The sequence below is a fragment of the Lissotriton vulgaris genome, chromosome 7 (genome assembly GCF_964263255.1).
Source record: "Lissotriton vulgaris chromosome 7, aLisVul1.2, whole genome shotgun sequence".
In the NCBI taxonomy this organism is placed as follows: Eukaryota; Metazoa; Chordata; class Amphibia; order Caudata; family Salamandridae; genus Lissotriton; species Lissotriton vulgaris.
Window position 1 is genome coordinate 13,228,696 of NC_141695.1, and position 16,632 is coordinate 13,245,327.

Here is a 16,632-nt window from a genome sequence, read left to right on the forward strand (position 1 = left end):
AAGGGTAATTTAGTAAAAAGTATGGCATGTTAGTGCAGGAGACTTGAATAGAGAGGACTGATCAGGATAACAAAGAAAGGAAAAAGGGCCAATAAGTAACCTTTAACATTGCCCACAGCAAAACCTTGCTTGGCAAAAGATAAAACAAGCAGTTTCAATCAGATAACCCAGCCGTTAGATATCAGTCTCCATTTCCTCAGACTAAACTGATTTGACAGAAAGGGTGGACAACGGCCAAAGCAACATCAACTACCTCTGAAGGTAGAACAAGAACCTGCAATGTCCAAGACATTGTGGGCGATGGGTTGTAGCTCCCTGCTCCGGTGCTGAGACAGCACATCCTCCGGGATAAGATGTACTGTGAAGATGTGAAGGGTCAGCATCTCCGAGTATCAGACCATCCTGGCCAAATCCGCCACTGAAGACCCACAAGCTGCAGAGCACAGAAGGCTGGACATTAAGGGGTCCATAAAGGTGAACAGGACCGACCGCATCCGACATATTTAACATTGTGGCGGCCGTTGTTTTGTGCAGCACCCGCCACAATGTCAAACGCAAGTTGTGCATTGGCATGCACAACGAGACAGGCACAGCGTGGTGCCTGCCACCTTGTGCATGCCAATGTAGGGGGCCAAGTGCACCCTCCACCCACCCCAACACCACGGGGCCTGCAACTGGCCCCCAAAGCCAAAAAACGCATGCCCAATGCCGCCATGGAAAGACTAAAATCCGCAGACATCATAATATGGGGGCGGTGCCTGCTAGGCACCGCCACCGTATTATAGCCCAGGACTGCACGGCAGGCAATCATAACAATTGCCTGCCTGCTGAAAAGCGGCGGACGGCCTTTACGTCCGCCACTCTGCTCCATATGAAAAGGGAGGCCTTTGATCTCCAGCTCATCCATGTCATCTCCATCTCCCCAGCCCAGAGATGACGTGTGTCACTATTGTGAGCTCTGGTGGGAGCAGGGAAGATTGCCAGCTGCATGTGAGATTGGTGTCTGTCATCCAAGACAAAGGCCCTGGGCTGCCTCATCGAGTTGTGGACTCTGTACAAACGTGTCACCCCCAGTGCTGGGCTTTACACACTCAAGGCCCTGGGCTGCCAACAGGCATAAGGGGATGATAGGGTTTAGACTTGTTGGTGGAAAACACCATGGTGGACAGCTATGGCACTGGTGTCTGTAGGTAGTCCAAACTAGCTGAGTCAAGCCCATCTTTGGCAGCCAGTTGTCCACGTGTGACTTGCCAACCTGCAATGATGCGCCACAACTATTGACATGACATTTGAAAAGCTAGAGGCCAAAATAACGCCAAAGGGCAAGACGATATATTGTAAATTATTTGATCCCATGACAAAGGGTATTTCTACCTGTGTGCCTGCTGGAACGGAACATGTAAATACAAGCCCTGATGGTCCAGCGACATCATCCAGTCCTTCGGGTTCAAGATCAGACCACCTTGTAAGTGTCATCATTTTGAACTCACGTGTGAAACCCCAATGCTCTCGCCACCTCAAGACAATTTAGCTACTATTTGATATGCAACATCAACACTTTTTAGACAGAATACTGGTGTGATCCACTGACGTCCAAGTGTAACCCAAGGAGATGTGGGAAAGGGTTTCCACAAACAGGAGGATAGTTTCATGGACCCATTGTTCTGATGCGATGGAACGCCACCAAGACAGACAATGCTGGCTTGTGTCCCCTTTTGGCTATGAAAAGTCCATTGTGTAGGAGGATGGATATCTGACTATGGGAACCCCTAACTTTTTGCCTAGTGTTTAGCTGGTTTTCGACTTAGTTGGTCTGGCTCCCTGCTAATCAGGACCCCAGGCTATTGCTCTCTATGTAAAATGGACTCCGTGTACCTTAGGTACATCTCCAATTGGGTGTTTGGGGCACCTTGTGAGCCCCTGTATAGTGTACCATAGGTACCCAGGGCATAGGTGCATCCAAGGCCTACCAGGGCTGCAGCATGTATAATGCCACCCCTGGCTGGCCATCCAAACTGACACCACAGGCTGATCACTCAGCTTGGGCAAGGTCGTGTAATCACCCCTTGCTTAGATATAGTATACCTATATCTAAACCTATATCTGGACACATATATACCTATAAGTCACTCCTATGGTAGGCCTTGACAATCCTGGAGGCAGAGTGCTTGGTTTTATGTGAGATGGTGCTCTAGCATGAGCTGAGCCTGTCTGCAGCTTTCGGAACCATGTCCTTATAGCTGTTCTATGATATAGCCATTATAATCCTCGCGATTAATGCTAACTTTGGTTTGGCTTTATCAAAACATGTCGTGTAAGGTGTCATACGCTTTGGAATACTACCCCCCCTGCCAATTCTGGCGGGGGGGGGGGTAGCATTCCACCCTTCCAGAGGGAGAAGACATGTTGGTTACTGCTTTACCCGGCTAAAGTTAAACAGAGCCGCAGCATCACAAAATTGATGCTGCTGCCACAGACACGAGTCTGACCTCCTGCTACTGGACGAAACTCCGGCAGGGGAGGCCTGGACAATAGGTTTCCTGCCTTGGGTGGAGCAAGCACCTCCCCAGACAGGCTCGTGTGTATTGGGGCAGGGTGGGTTGAATGAAATGAGACACTGCCTGGGGCACACATGGTGCTCCATGCATAGCCCGGTTCAAACCAGTTGCTGGGGCACTCCAGCCCCATCTCTGGCACGAAACTGGACAAAGGGAAAGGGGTGCAACTACCCCCTTCCCAGGGTCCACTGAGGTTCCGTGACAATTGTAAGTGGTGTTTTCGACTCGCACGAATATGGTCGAGTCTGGTATCTATGAACCGCAAATGACGAGTTTAGTGGGTGTACGCAGTTTCGCTGTGCCAATCTAAACCGTTCGTCTGTTACGTGGGTTTTTCTATCTGTACCCATGGGTTCCATCTTAGATACGGCATCCATTTTGTTTCTTGCCCTCAAGTAGCCAGCGAACGGACGTTGTCCGTTTCGCGACCCTGGGTTTCCCAAGATATCTGCGGAAGACACATGTCCTTTGAAAGTGTCTTTATGACGAGGGGGATGATACTGTAAGGCAGATGGCCCCGCTCGAGGCTCATCTTGCCGTGCCGGTTTATTGTCTCAGCCGTGCATCTCATTAGGCACGTCCCTTTGATGCCTGTAGCTCGTGTTTCCCGATACCTCCCCTTTTACACCCTTTCCAATCTCCCCACTGTCTCCATCTTCCTCTGCACCTGTTCTTGTTCCTTCTTCGATCTGTTTTACTGCTGATTGGAATGTACTAATGGTGGGAAGATGGGTTTTTACAGTTGGGAACCGCCAAATGTTTCCGCACTTATGTTCCGGACCTTGAATGTATCAAAGCGACCAAAGCGACCCCTCTTGGGGATAATTTTGGGAACCAAGTCGTAAACTTTTGTGTACCATGTAAACCTATGGGAGAATCGTGTATAAAAGGAGCGATCCACAGAATCAATTTGAAGCAGTCTCCCCGAACTACACTCGTTGTACTTCCTGTGACTTCTGTGTTTCCCTGCAGTAAATAAACCTTGAATCTTTGACGCCGAAGGAAGTGTCCCGTGTCTCTGTCATTCGTACGCCGGAGCAGGTTACCCACGAAGGTTTCAGGTGTTGTCCCCTGGCACCGCTGGGTCTTATAAAACCCAGTCCTTCAGTTGGCGCCCAACGTGGGGCTGCATCAGTGGTACCGGTCCAAGCCCGACGATCGTGAGGAACTTCGTGTTAAATCTCCGAGGGAAGGTGCACTCCGCTTCATCGATCCTGTTGTCGAAACAAGTGGCCCGAAGACTTTTCCCGCGAAGATTCCCGCCTCCTGACGGCTGCGACGGACTGCTGCCCTGACTGTAGACCTGTTTTGGCGCCTGGCGTAGACCTTGGTATAGCGAGACGACTGACGGGCCTTCCTGGTGACGCCATCGATCTTTGAGTTAAGTATTTGTGGGTCGCTCCCAGAGTTCTTGGTTGTGGTTCTTAGTTGTTGCATGGTTCCATTGCATTTGTGGTTCTTAGTACTTGGTTCTTTGTTGTGTTATTTGACATCTGCAGTTGCCAAAAACCGAGGGTTTCCGCTCTTTGCTGGGACTTGGTAAATCCCGTAACCCTTGACGTTTGTGAAACTCGGCTAGTGTGCAAGATGCCTGGCCGTAGTACTTTGTTTAGTTGTTTCGGACGTTGTGGTGCGGATTCCCGACTGGAGGACTCGTGTCCGATACCTCCGGTTGGAACTCCCACTTATGAGCTCTACAGCAAACACGGGCTAGGCCCGATTACTTTTAATGACTATTGGATTCGTTACACTAAGAAAGACGGTGTCCTTAGTTGGCCACCTCATGGTAGCTTTGAGACCCCGATCTTAGATAACCTAGAGGCTAAATTGTTTGAGAAAAAGTCAAGGCCGGCCATGTTTGATGCCTTTCGGTTGTGGCGTAAGGAAGCCCGACAGAAAGAGATCAGACAGACTAAACGTAATCAGAGAGATGGTGTTGCTACCATTGTAAAGAAAGCAGAGCAGTTTCAGCGTGATAAGGAGGATAAGGAAAAGGAAGTGTTTGATAGGCTACAGCGTATGTCCATAGATAAGTGCTATCCTGTTTTGCCAACGGAGTCGGATAAGAAGGACGAATCAGTTGAGGATCCTTTAATGTCTTATCTTATGAAGTCACCACCTCCGTACGTGCAGGGTACCGCAGCTCCTGTACCTGCTCCTCAACCTGTTCCTCAACCTGCACCCGTTCTTCCGACTGTTCCCGCTCCTTTGCCTATTGCTATTCCTACTGCTCCTCTGCTTCCACATACTCCTGCTCCCGCTACTGCTCCTGCTTTACTTACTCCTGTTGCTTCTTCTGTCTCTACTCCTTCTCTTGTTAGTTCCTTGTGCTATACTTCTCCATCTACTCGTAGTCGTACTCCTCCTGTTGCGGCTAGTTTTTTCCATTCTCTCGGACCCGTTTTTGGGTTCGCTGGTTCAGATGGTCCTCAGAGACGTAGTCAGCTTCCCGGTAACAGGGAACGTGCTTCGCTATACAATATGGCGATGGGTTGGATGACGCACCCTCTAAGAAATCCTCCACGTGTTGTACTTGATACGTTTTGCCAATTCAATGTACCGACACAAAGATACGTGTTCGAAGAAATGTGCAAGGTTCTGCGTGATCAGATATCGGCCGATGCACCTGACGAGGTGTTGACCGCTTTGTCTGACCTACAGCTTCAGTTTTCGAATGGACTGATAGTGGATACTAATGTTCGACGTGCTGTTGAGCGGTTGTTATCTTTCCGTCCCGCTCCTATACCTCAAGCTTTGTTTGTTGAGGATGTTGAGAGGCAGTTAGATGCGTCCGGTCAGTTTCCTATGCGTGAAGTTCCACCAGTGTGGATGCCAGGTGATGCTAATCACGCTCCACCGATCTTGCCGTTCTTTCAGAGAGTATGGATACATCTCCCATGGAAACGATCGGAAGTTTTACAGGTGAAGCAATCTTTGCCTGACCCTCGCAAAAATCCTACAGGGTATTATAAAGAATTGTCGCAGCTTGTAGACGCTACGATAATGAATCTTGCCGATATCGACATGCTGTTCGGAAATGTCGTACCGCAACCGGTATGGGCTAAGATTCGGCACGAAGATCACGCAAACGAATTAGGTGGTGATTGGGCTACTCTTACTGCGGCCGACACGCGACAAGTTGGCGGGGCTAAGCCTGAACAGCTCATTACTGCTCTCCCTCAAAGAATAATTACCTTAATGAAAACTCTTATGCCAGCTATGAGGGTGAACTGGGACAAATTGTCAGCTTGTAAACAGAAAAAGGACGAGAGTGTCTCTGATTTCTTTACGAGATTTGAGGAGGCATTCATCGATCATAGCGGTCAGGATATGGGCACTGAGGGTGGTCAGCGGTTGTTTGTGGACAAATTTTTCTCTAACTTATTGCCCGATTTGAGCAATAAATTAAGAAATTCTGAGAGTGCGTGGGCCGTTTCTACCTCGGCTCAAATATTGGCTACAGCACAGTATTATGAGAACAGAGAGAAAGAGGAGAACGACCGCGCTGATAAAAAGACGAAAGAACTTAAAACTAAAGTGTTGTTACAGCAGGCGTATCCTCCGCGCTCGAATCAGAATGCTTCGCAGCAAAATAGACCGCAGTCGCAATCAAATAGGTCACAACCTCGAAATGACTCCTCTTCCCAAAGATCTTCGTTAGGGTACAATCAGTGTGCCTATTGTAGACAGGAGGGTCATTTAAAATTCAACTGTCCCGTCCTAAACGATCGTAACAGTGGTAACTCATCTAGAGGAGGTCGTGGTGGTTCTCAGCAGACACCACGTGGTAGAGGTCGTGGTGCTCAAAATGACCGTTCAGACAACTCATCAAATTCTGATAATTGTTTTGATCAACGTGGACCATCGCAAGGACGATCTGCGCAGTACAATGTAGACGATTATTACATCAATCAGGGAACTGACGACAGCAATTACTAGGACAGCCATAGACAAGGAGAGGGAGTGGTATCAGTTCCGGTTGATCAGAGAGGGCCTTACGTCGCAGTTGCTACATCGGGCGTCATTGAGCCTTTTCTGTTGGACACTGGTGCAGCGAAAAGTTCCATAATGCATTCGAAACTCCCTGGCGCACCTTTGTCTGGCTTAACAAATGTTTCCGTTGGATTCTCTGGCGCCCCTGTTAGCAATCCAGTTTCGTGCCCTTTGCCCCTTACAATTGGGCCTCGTGAGCTTCAAGTTCCGTTGATTTTGACTACGGGTTGTGGTGAAAATCTTTTGGGCCTGGATTTGCTAAAACGTTTGTATGCAACTCTGTATTGTTCTCCTGCGGGTGTAAAGCTTACTTTAGGTGAGAGGGTTGTCTCTCCTATGTACTTGTCTCTCGATAAGCTTCCACCGGAATTGAGTTCTCTTCCTGCATCTTTGTGGGCAACAGGTCCCAACGATGTGGGCCTGCTTGACATCTCCCCTTATGTTGTTCAGTTGAAATCTAATGTACGGTTGCCGCGTATTCCCCAGTATCGTATCTCTCTTGATGGTGAACGAGCACTGTTAGCGATCATCTATGATTTGATCGAGAAAGACGTTATTGAAGAAACACGGGGAAACGTGTGCAACAGCCCTGTACTGCCCATTCTAAAACGTACTGATCCTTCGAAACCACCTGTTTATCGTTTTGTTATCGATTTACGGGAGGTAAATAAAATTGTGATTCCTCAGTTTCCTGTTGTGCCTGACATCACGGCGCTACTGACTCTGATTCCAGCTTCTGCATCTTGGTTTTCGGTGATCGATTTGAAGAATGCGTTCTTTAGCATTCCAATTGCAGAAGAAAGCAGAGACCTTTTCGGTTTCTCTCTTGGTGGACGTAGCTTCCGGTTTAAACGCGCTCCTCAGGGCTACTGTGAGAGTCCATCGATTTACAGTCAAGCCTTGAAGGGTCAACTGGATGCGTTTACGTTGCCGGCTGGTGCGGCCTTAATCCAATATGTCGATGACTTGTTGGTGGCTGCAGATACTCAGGACATTTGCAAAATTGCTACAGTATCGTTGCTGCAACATCTCTGTGATTTACATCACAAGGTGTCACCTTCTAAACTCCAGTATTGTTGTCAAGAAGTAACCTATCTAGGTCACTTATTGTCAAAGGAGGGAAGACGGTTGACCCCAGAGAGAATTGCAGCAATTGCACGAATGACTGTGCCAACAACCCAACGCGATGTGCGTGCCTTTCTAGGTATCACATCGTATTGCAGGCAATGGATTCCACATTTTTCATTGCTAGAGAAACCATTGGTGGCTCTTACGTGCAAGGATGTTTCAACTCCTTTACCATGGACGGAAGAATGTCAGAAAAGTTTTTCTGAATTACGTGACTCATTGTGTTCGGCTCCTGTGTTAGGTACCCCTGACTACAGCAAGCCGTTTACACTATATGTTCACGACATGGAAGGTTGTGCTTTGAGTGTCTTAACGCAACCTTTTGGTGGTAAGCAACGTCCATGTGCATATTTTTCCTCGACCTTGGACCCGGTAGCTAGAGCATTGCCGAGTTGCTTGAGAGCAACAGCGGCAGCTGCGGTGTCCATCCGACAATCAGCAGGATTGGTCATGGATAATATGCTTACGGTGATGGTTCCGCATGCAGTCGACACTCTTTTGAATCGTACGAAAACTCAGCACTTGACGAGTGCGAGGTTGTCTGGGTACGAGTTGACGCTGTTGGCAAGTCATATTCAGATAAAACGTTGTAATGTTCTGAATCCGGCAACTTTGTTACCCATTAGCACAGAGTCAGATGAAATAGCAGGCCATGATTGCTATTTGAGGACTGAGGAGGAAACAAAAGGTCGAGTGGACCTTAAAAACACTCCTTTGGAAAATCCAGACGGAACTTTGTATGTGGATGGTTCAGGTTTTAAATTGCCGAATGGTGATGTGACTACTGCGTATGCTGTTGTGACTTTGAATACTGTTGTGGAAACTGCGAGATTGAATCAGAACTCTGCCCAGGCTGCAGAGCTGATCGCTCTAACTAGAGCATGTGTGTTGGCGAAAGGGAAACGTGTGAATGTGTTTACCGACAGCCAATATGCATTTGGCGTCGCTCATAATTTTGGACGGTTGTGGAGAGAGAGAGGTTTTATGACATCGCATGGTACGAAGATTCAGCATGGACAACTAGTGAATGATCTTTTGGATGCACTTACGTTGCCTAAGCAGGTAGCGATTGTTAAATGTAGTGCGCATCGTAAGGTGACGGATGATGTTGGTCGTGGTAATGCCTTTGCGGATGAGATTGCTAAGGAGACTGCCCGGAACCTTAGCACTAGAATGTATGCGATGAGTTCAGTTAGGTGGCCTACAGAGACTAGTATGTGTGAGGACACTATCGAAAGCGTGAAAGCAATTCAGAATGAGGCCACCGAGACTGAAAAAACGAAGTGGAAAGAAAGTACGGGAAAGTTGGATGCGAATGATTGTTGGGTCGATTTGTCGGAACATAAGAGATGGATGTTACCGGATGCGTATGTGCTGGCTGTTGTGACAATGGCACATGGGTTAGCACATATTAGCGTGAAAGGTATTTGTAAGTTGCTGTCCCCTGTGTGGAAGAATGATGGTATCACGAAATGTGCTGAACGATTGGTTAAGAATTGCATGGTATGTATGTTGTACAATCCTGGTAAGGGAACCCCAACTCCTCCTGGTAGTTTTGCTCCCCCTTCATGTCCCTTTGAGGTGATCCAATTAGACTTCATCCATATGGAGCGATGCAATAACCTGAAATACGTTTTAGTTGTGGTTTGCGCGTTCTCCCGATGGATTGAAGCCTATCCCCTCAAAGACAACACTGCTTTGTCGACTGCAAAAATCCTACTGAAGGAATACTTTCCTCGGTATGGAATGCCTCGGATTGTGTGGTCGGATAACGGAAGTGAGTTTGTGGGGAATGTGATGAAGAGTGTGTGTAAGGGCCTTGGAATTAATCAAAAATTCCATAGAGCCAATCATCCCCAGTCAGCTGGTTTGGTTGAAGGGTATAATGGCACCCTTAAACTGAAGCTAGCAAAGATTCAGGCTACGACTGGTCTTTCGTGGCCTGATGCTTTACCCTTAGCTTTATTGTCAACTAGGGCAACCGTACACTCCCGAGTAGGGCTTAGCCCCTATGAAATAGTGTTCGGTCGTCCTGCGAATGTGTGGGGGGTCCCTAGACCGGGTGTGTTCTCCAGTCTTGAATCCCCAATGTTGATTGACTATCTTCATGATCTGACTGCTAAACTGAGGTTAATTCACCAAAAGGTTTACGAAGCATTGCCGACGCAGACGGAGGGTCCAGGCCACCAGCTCCAGCCCGGAGACTGGGTGGTAACCAGAAATTTTGCCCGCAAGAAGAACTTGGAACCCCGGTTTACTGGACCCTACCAGGTCCTCCTTGCCACGAGAACTGCCGTTCGTTTAGAGGGACGGAAAAATTGGGTGCATGCCACCCATACGAAGAAAGTTCCTATTCCTTTACCGGCAGACTCGTGGGTGAGGAGGGGCATTGCTTCAGCTGAATCCGAAGGATTGCCGGCGTTTGTACCTTTTAGTGACGCACAACCTGTCGGAGAATCCTCAGTGCAGCAGAAAGACACTGTTGAACATTTGTCATCAAAAGACTCGAGACCAGAACATTCGGCTGATCAACAGGACTTTGTTCCCTCATCGGATCCCTTGTTTGATGAACATACACGTCCTGGGAAAACTCGATACTTTTTGCATTCCAGCACTAAGGACAAATAAAATATTCCGTTCTGCCCCTTGACAATTGCATTATCCCGTTTTCCACGATCAGCCTGAACACCCGAATCATTGTAATTATTTTGTATATATATATATTGAGTTTCGTTCCACATGTATTTTTGCTTCCACAGCTGAGAGACATTTTACGTATACATTGTGAATAAAGGCCGTAGGGCCGCGAGTGTACTTCCTTCTGGTTAGCAGGTAAGACCGTCGGTTCCTGGGAACTCCTAGGGATTGACTACTGCTACACAGAACGAAGTGCGTCAAGAAACGTTGCGGACGGTCATAGGGGATGGCGTTTTCAAAGCTGATGGACTTGGAAGAAGCTCAGGCGCAAAGGTTCAAGTTACAACAACTTACTCGTACCAAATGTTTTATGTTTAAAATATTCGTACTGCTTCTGATTGTTTCTGCACTATTGGCGGGTGGGGTGTATTACTTGATGTCGTACTTCTTACCTTCTGCCATACCCACTCCTACTTCTGACCCTAAACTTACCTCCACTGCATCTCCTCATTCTTTTCATATCTTACCCGAACACGAGCAGGCTAGACGTGCAGAATTCCGCAATAATTCCTTTATTCAGCTCCTTCATCAGCACCAGTTAGTGGTTAATACTACTAATTGTTGGGTGTGTGGACTAATGCCACATACCACGGATAAGGGAATTCCATATCTGGTCTTACCGTATAGTTCCCAGGGTTCAGCTCGAGCATTCCAAACAATGTTTCGAAGCGCACTAGATTCTTACCCCAGTCGAGAGCCACGTTCTCCCTACTTTGGCCTTGGCTCGTATCATAAGCCTTTGTCTATAGCGATAGAAGATTTAGATAGAGATATCTATGAGCCGTCGCTCATCCCAGAGGAAGAGGTACAAGCCTATAGGGTCCTGAGTAAGGTTGAGTACAGTGCGCTCGCAGGTGAAAAACAGCTTAAAAGCTCGCCTCCGATATGGGTCGTACCCCACATTGGTAATTTTTGTTTAATGGGTCGTGGCCGAAGATCGAAAGCCCAACTTGGAGAGAGTGCTTGCACTGAGAATTACATTCTGCCAATGGTCTCGTCCCCTGTGTTTCTGGCTGCCAAGGGTACGTACTTTGTCTGCCATGATCGTGCGTATGCATGGTTGCCCTCTGACTTTATGGGCTCATGTTTTATGGCAAATCTGTTGCCTCCGACGTTCACTGTAGATGCAGACTATCACAAAACTAGAGTTGTAAGAGGCGTAATTAGCGAAGAGGATACTGCCGGTCAAGAGGCAGGAGACTTTTTCAAGGGTTTCCTCCCGTTTTGGGGGCCTATGGTTAATAGTAGGAACCTGAGACAGTTGACTCGAGTGGTAGAATCGACAGCTAATATTACTGCCAGTGCCCTTGGTAATATCACCACAGAACTTCAGGCGGATAGACTTATGACGTTACAAAACCGTATGGTTTTAGACGTGATCTTAGCAGATCGAGGTGGGGTATGCAAGGTGATCCATTCGAGCTGCTGTATTTTCATTCCAGATAACGCTCCGACTGTCTATCAAGCCATCTCAAAGTTGCATAAAATCTCTGAATCCATACACGTGGATGTAGGGGATTGGACGCTACTTGGGTGGTTTTGGGGCCTGATGTCGACTTGGGGTTGGAAGATTCTGATGATTATCGGAGTTGTCGTGGCGTTCCTGTTCACGTGTTGCCTTTGTGTGCAGTGTGGTCCTGCCTTATGTGGCCTCTGTGCTACAACGTGTATAAGACAGCCGCCTGTTACCAAAGGAGCTCAGTTGGACAGAGCTATGTTACAGCAACATCTCGATGGTCTGATAAATATCGAGTATGATTCTGACTAGTGCTTGCCTACATGAGGGCAAAAGGAGCATCTGAGGTTCCGTGACAATTGTAAGTGGTGTTTTCGACTCGCACGAATATGGTCGAGTCTGGTATCTATGAACCGCAAATGACGAGTTTAGTGGGTGTACGCAGTTTCGCTGTGCCAATCTAAACCGTTCGTCTGTTACGTGGGTTTTTCTATCTGTACCCACGGGTTCCATCTTAGATACGGCATCCATTTTGTTTCTTGCCCTCAAGTAGCCAGCGAACGGATGTTGTCCGTTTCGCGACCCTGGGTTTCCCAAGATATCTGCGGAAGACACATGTCCTTTGAAAGTGTCTTTATGACGAGGGGGATGATACTGTAAGGCAGATGGCCCCGCTCGAGGCTCATCTTGCCATGCCGGTTTATTGTCTCAGCCGTGCATCTCATTAGGCACGTCCCGTTGATGCCTGTAGCTCGTGTTTCCCGATACCTCCCCTTTTACACCCTTTCCAATCTCCCCACTGTCTCCATCTTCCTCTGCACCTGTTCTTGTTCCTTCTTCGATCTGTTTTACTGCTGATTGGAATTTTCTAATGGTGGGAAGATGGGTTTTTACAGTTGGGAACCGCCAAATGTTTCCGCACTTATGTTCCGGACCTTGAATGTATCAAAGCGACCAAAGCGACCCCTCTTGGGGATAATTTTGGGAACCAAGTCGTAAACTTTTGTGTACCATGTAAACCTATGGGAGAATCGTGTATAAAAGGAGCGATCCACAGAATCAATTTGAAGCAGTCTCCCCGAACTACACTCGTTGTACTTCCTGTGACTTCTGTGTTTCCCTGCAGTAAATAAACCTTGAATCTTTGACGCCGAAGGAAGTGTCCCGTGTCTCTGTCATTCGTACGCCGGAGCAGGTTACCCACGAAGGTTTCAGGTGTTGTCCCCTGGCACCGCTGGGTCTTATAAAACCCAGTCCTTCACCACCCATAGAAGGGACCTAGCAGGTAATCCAGCCCCTTAATTCAGTATAAAGATAGGAGCTGAGTCTAGAGACTGTAGATTATCCTGGTTCGAAACTCTGATACGAGACTCTTGGACCTTTGACGTTCCATTTTGACTGGAAGGCTGAAGACATCTCCCTTGTGGTCAAGAAGTGACCACCCTGTGCAAACAGGCACCATCAGCAACTTGCCGGTTAGCTCTGTCGCCGCTCCCTCTGGAACCAGACGACCCAGCAACGCAGGATTGGAATTTCAGACTTCTCTGACTCCAACCCACACCCACAGCAAAGCTGAGACCCGTGGCGGACACGAGAGACGTGGGACCAGACACCCTGGACTACTTGCATTTTGTTAACCGTGCAGCTTCTGAGGCATCCTCGAAGTTGTGCATTGTGGTTTGAGAAGCCCCAGACCCGAGCAGCTTTTGCACCGAAGCTCAGCCCTCCACACTCCACAAGTGCCGCGTGGGCCCTGTGCCTGCATTTCTGTTCGATGTGTCTTTGCGGTTCCTAGTCTGTTTGGTAGTGGGCCCTCTGAAGACTCCATCTTGAAACTACACCGCTTGCCTGTTTGCTCCGGGCTTGCTTCGGCTTACCTGCAAAGGAGAAGTGCCCCAGACCTTGCTGGTCTGAACTGAAGCCGATCTTCTTATCTTGCATGGGTTGCACTTTCCAAGGTTTGTTGGGTCCAATCCGGATACCGACACCGCCAACAGCTAGATCCTTTGTGGGACAGTCCGATTCCAGCTCCTGGTCATCGTTGACGCCTCCTGGTCCTCGTGGCTGCAGAGACAAGCTTCACCTACTCACCTGATTGCTTCACGACATCGCCTGTTTCCTTCCTGGTTCCATCCTCGTCACTGGCTAGTGACCCAGACTCTGTCCCCTCTGCTTTCAGGTTCTTCTTGACTCCGATCCAACTTTGGATCCACCCGGACACTCTTCGCCTGGTCTCCTGCAGCACTTTCTTGCAGCTCTCCATAGGAAACAGCGTCGAAACCCGACACAACTTCACACCTTTGCACCTGGCCTCCCTGGGTGAGGTAACTAGAGTACTCTGGTGCGCCTGTGGGTATTAACTATCCAAGTGTCCTAGTTTAACAGGGTTTTCCCGTGGTCCATCCGGAAGTGTCCTAAATCAACTACTTTATAACTTTTACGTTCCCATTGATTCTCTATGGTAAATCGTGTGTGTGTTTAGACACTGCACACACGTCCTGTGGGTCTCCTACTTTAAAAAAAAATCAAGAAAGGGGGGGGGGGGAGGTAGAGTGTTGATCCTTTCAGTCTCCTAAGTTTATACTAACAATCAAAAATGGAAAGGATCACTAGTCCTGCAGAACCCAAGTGTGCAGGATGTTCAGTGTGTCTCCGAAATGTCAACCCTCATGCACGTGTCTTTTCGTTGTTCTATTGTTCTGATCTCGTGGCGGTATATACTGGGTACCCGCTTTTTAAAGTACACGTAAGTGCATAATCATTGGGTTATTTTTTGTAAAATGCACCCTCCACCAGGAGGTTCTTTCTTCATGAGGTATGTTCCTATACGAAGCGAGCTTCTTTAGCGTGTACTTTAAAAAGCGGGTACCCAGTATATACCGCCACGAGATCAGAACAATAGAACAACGAAAAGACACGTGCATGAGGGTTAACATTTGGGAGACACTCTCCTACTTTCAAGCCTTTGGTTGTCCTGTGTAGCCCCAGCAATTCTCTAGGCCCTAGGCCTATTCACCTTTCCTGAAGTGGTTTTTATACCACTTCTTTAGTATATGGTTCGTGAGTTCCCTAGGGCAGAATTGTATTTGTGCAATTTATAGTATGCTTATTGAGTAACTTGTGCTGTATCTCGAACTCTGACCTCCTAAAGTGTGCAGAGGGGTTGTGTTAGTAATAAATACATATATATTTGATGTATACCTTGTGTGGTGTCCTTTCATTTGGTATTCAAGGGATTATATATGGTAAAACAACTGGCTTCACATGCTCTCTGAAGTTTTAGCCTAAGAGTGCTTTGCCCACGCTACCACTAGGATAGCTGGTCTATGAGGTTGACTTTACAACAATCACCATAAGGGTTGTTTGGACTGGTGCAGGGTGCCCACTAGAATAGTGGACATCATATACCAGGCCAATTTCTCACACATGTGGGTTGCTGAACTGGTAGAGTGTGTTGTAGCGGGAAATATGCCACACCCCTGGAGTATTCTCTGAATTTTCTGAATTGCTGATAGACCTAGTGAGTAGGGAAAAGCAAACTTGAGGATTGGCTTTTGATTTCTTTATGGCTAAATGAACATTCTCTCCAGGAGCCAGGAATATTCAAATATAATTTCCATTAAAGATGCCTGATGTGCCCTCGTGTGGATTTTGTTAGGCCCTTGCCCTCGTGGTACTTTCAAAATCTAATCAAATATATATTTTTTTTAAAAAGATGCCTGGATGTCTCTGAAGACTACAGTAGAACTCATCCAGGCATGCATTCAGGTCATTTCTCTAGTAAACACAGCCCGGGCAACAAAATCTGCAGTGTCCAGTGCGGATCATGAAACTTACTTTGTAACATTCTGATCTTCATATATCTTTATTCGGTCATTTGTAAGAACCATCAAAGTTTACAGAGTATAAAGCATAAGTACATCTACAATTAAATAGTATTAAACCATTACAATCGCGAATACAAATGACATATCGAATCAATTGAAGATCATCTTGTACTACCTGAGTAAAGGTGATGGCTATGTCTTTAGGTAAGGCAGGCTGCTCTGTGAGTCGAAAGTCCAAAAGGGCCGGGATGTTCCAGTCCAAATTAGAAACTGCATTTAGTGAGAAAGAGGCAAAAGGAATGTCTTCCTTGCAAATAGTTTTGATCCTCCTTCTGATGACGTATGAGGAAAAGAGTTGAGTGGGTTCATTTTACTAAGGGCCCAAAATCGGAAATGGTTTTGGCCAAGCAGCCATGGTGGCTTCAATTGGAGGTTCAATAAAGAGCTGAGAGTTTGACTACAAGATCTCTATGAGTGCGACAGCTTTAGACTTCAAGAGGAAGTGGTAAAGCAAAGAAGTCTGCAGCCTGCAAACCACAACCGCCAAGGAGGCGCTTCTGCCACGGGGGCCATAAGGGCAAATCCAGGGTGGACTCCGGAGAAGCATCCAATAAGATTGTGCTCTGGAAGTAAAGATAAATGTAATAATCAGTAGATTAGAGGATGTATGTATGTATGTGTGTATACATGTAGAATTTCTATAATGCAACCGAGCCAAAAGGCAGCAGAGCGCTATAGCGTTATACCCCTCCTCGTCATCATTCGCATTGTGTGGACCATGCCTGGTGTCCTGAAGTCGATCCAAGCATGTTTTCCATCCTCTGAAAGTATTGTTGTCAAGGTAAAGGCATTGCGGGTAAATACTCAAAACCCTGCACTCTTGTGATAAAATATCTTGACATTGGACACACTCTTCCTGAAGATGAAGTCAAATCCGAAACCAATAGGGGGTTTAGAATCAGAACTGCTGGAA

The 16,632-nt window shown here is 47.3% G+C and overlaps 1 protein-coding gene across 2 annotated transcripts in view; it reads right to left on the bottom strand.

Annotated features, from left to right (window-relative positions):
* The window catches only part of LOC147700513 (uncharacterized), a 240,773-nt gene that overhangs the window by 94,844 nt on the left and 129,297 nt on the right, over positions 1-16,632 (bottom strand). The gene's annotated exons all lie outside the window — the stretch shown is intronic.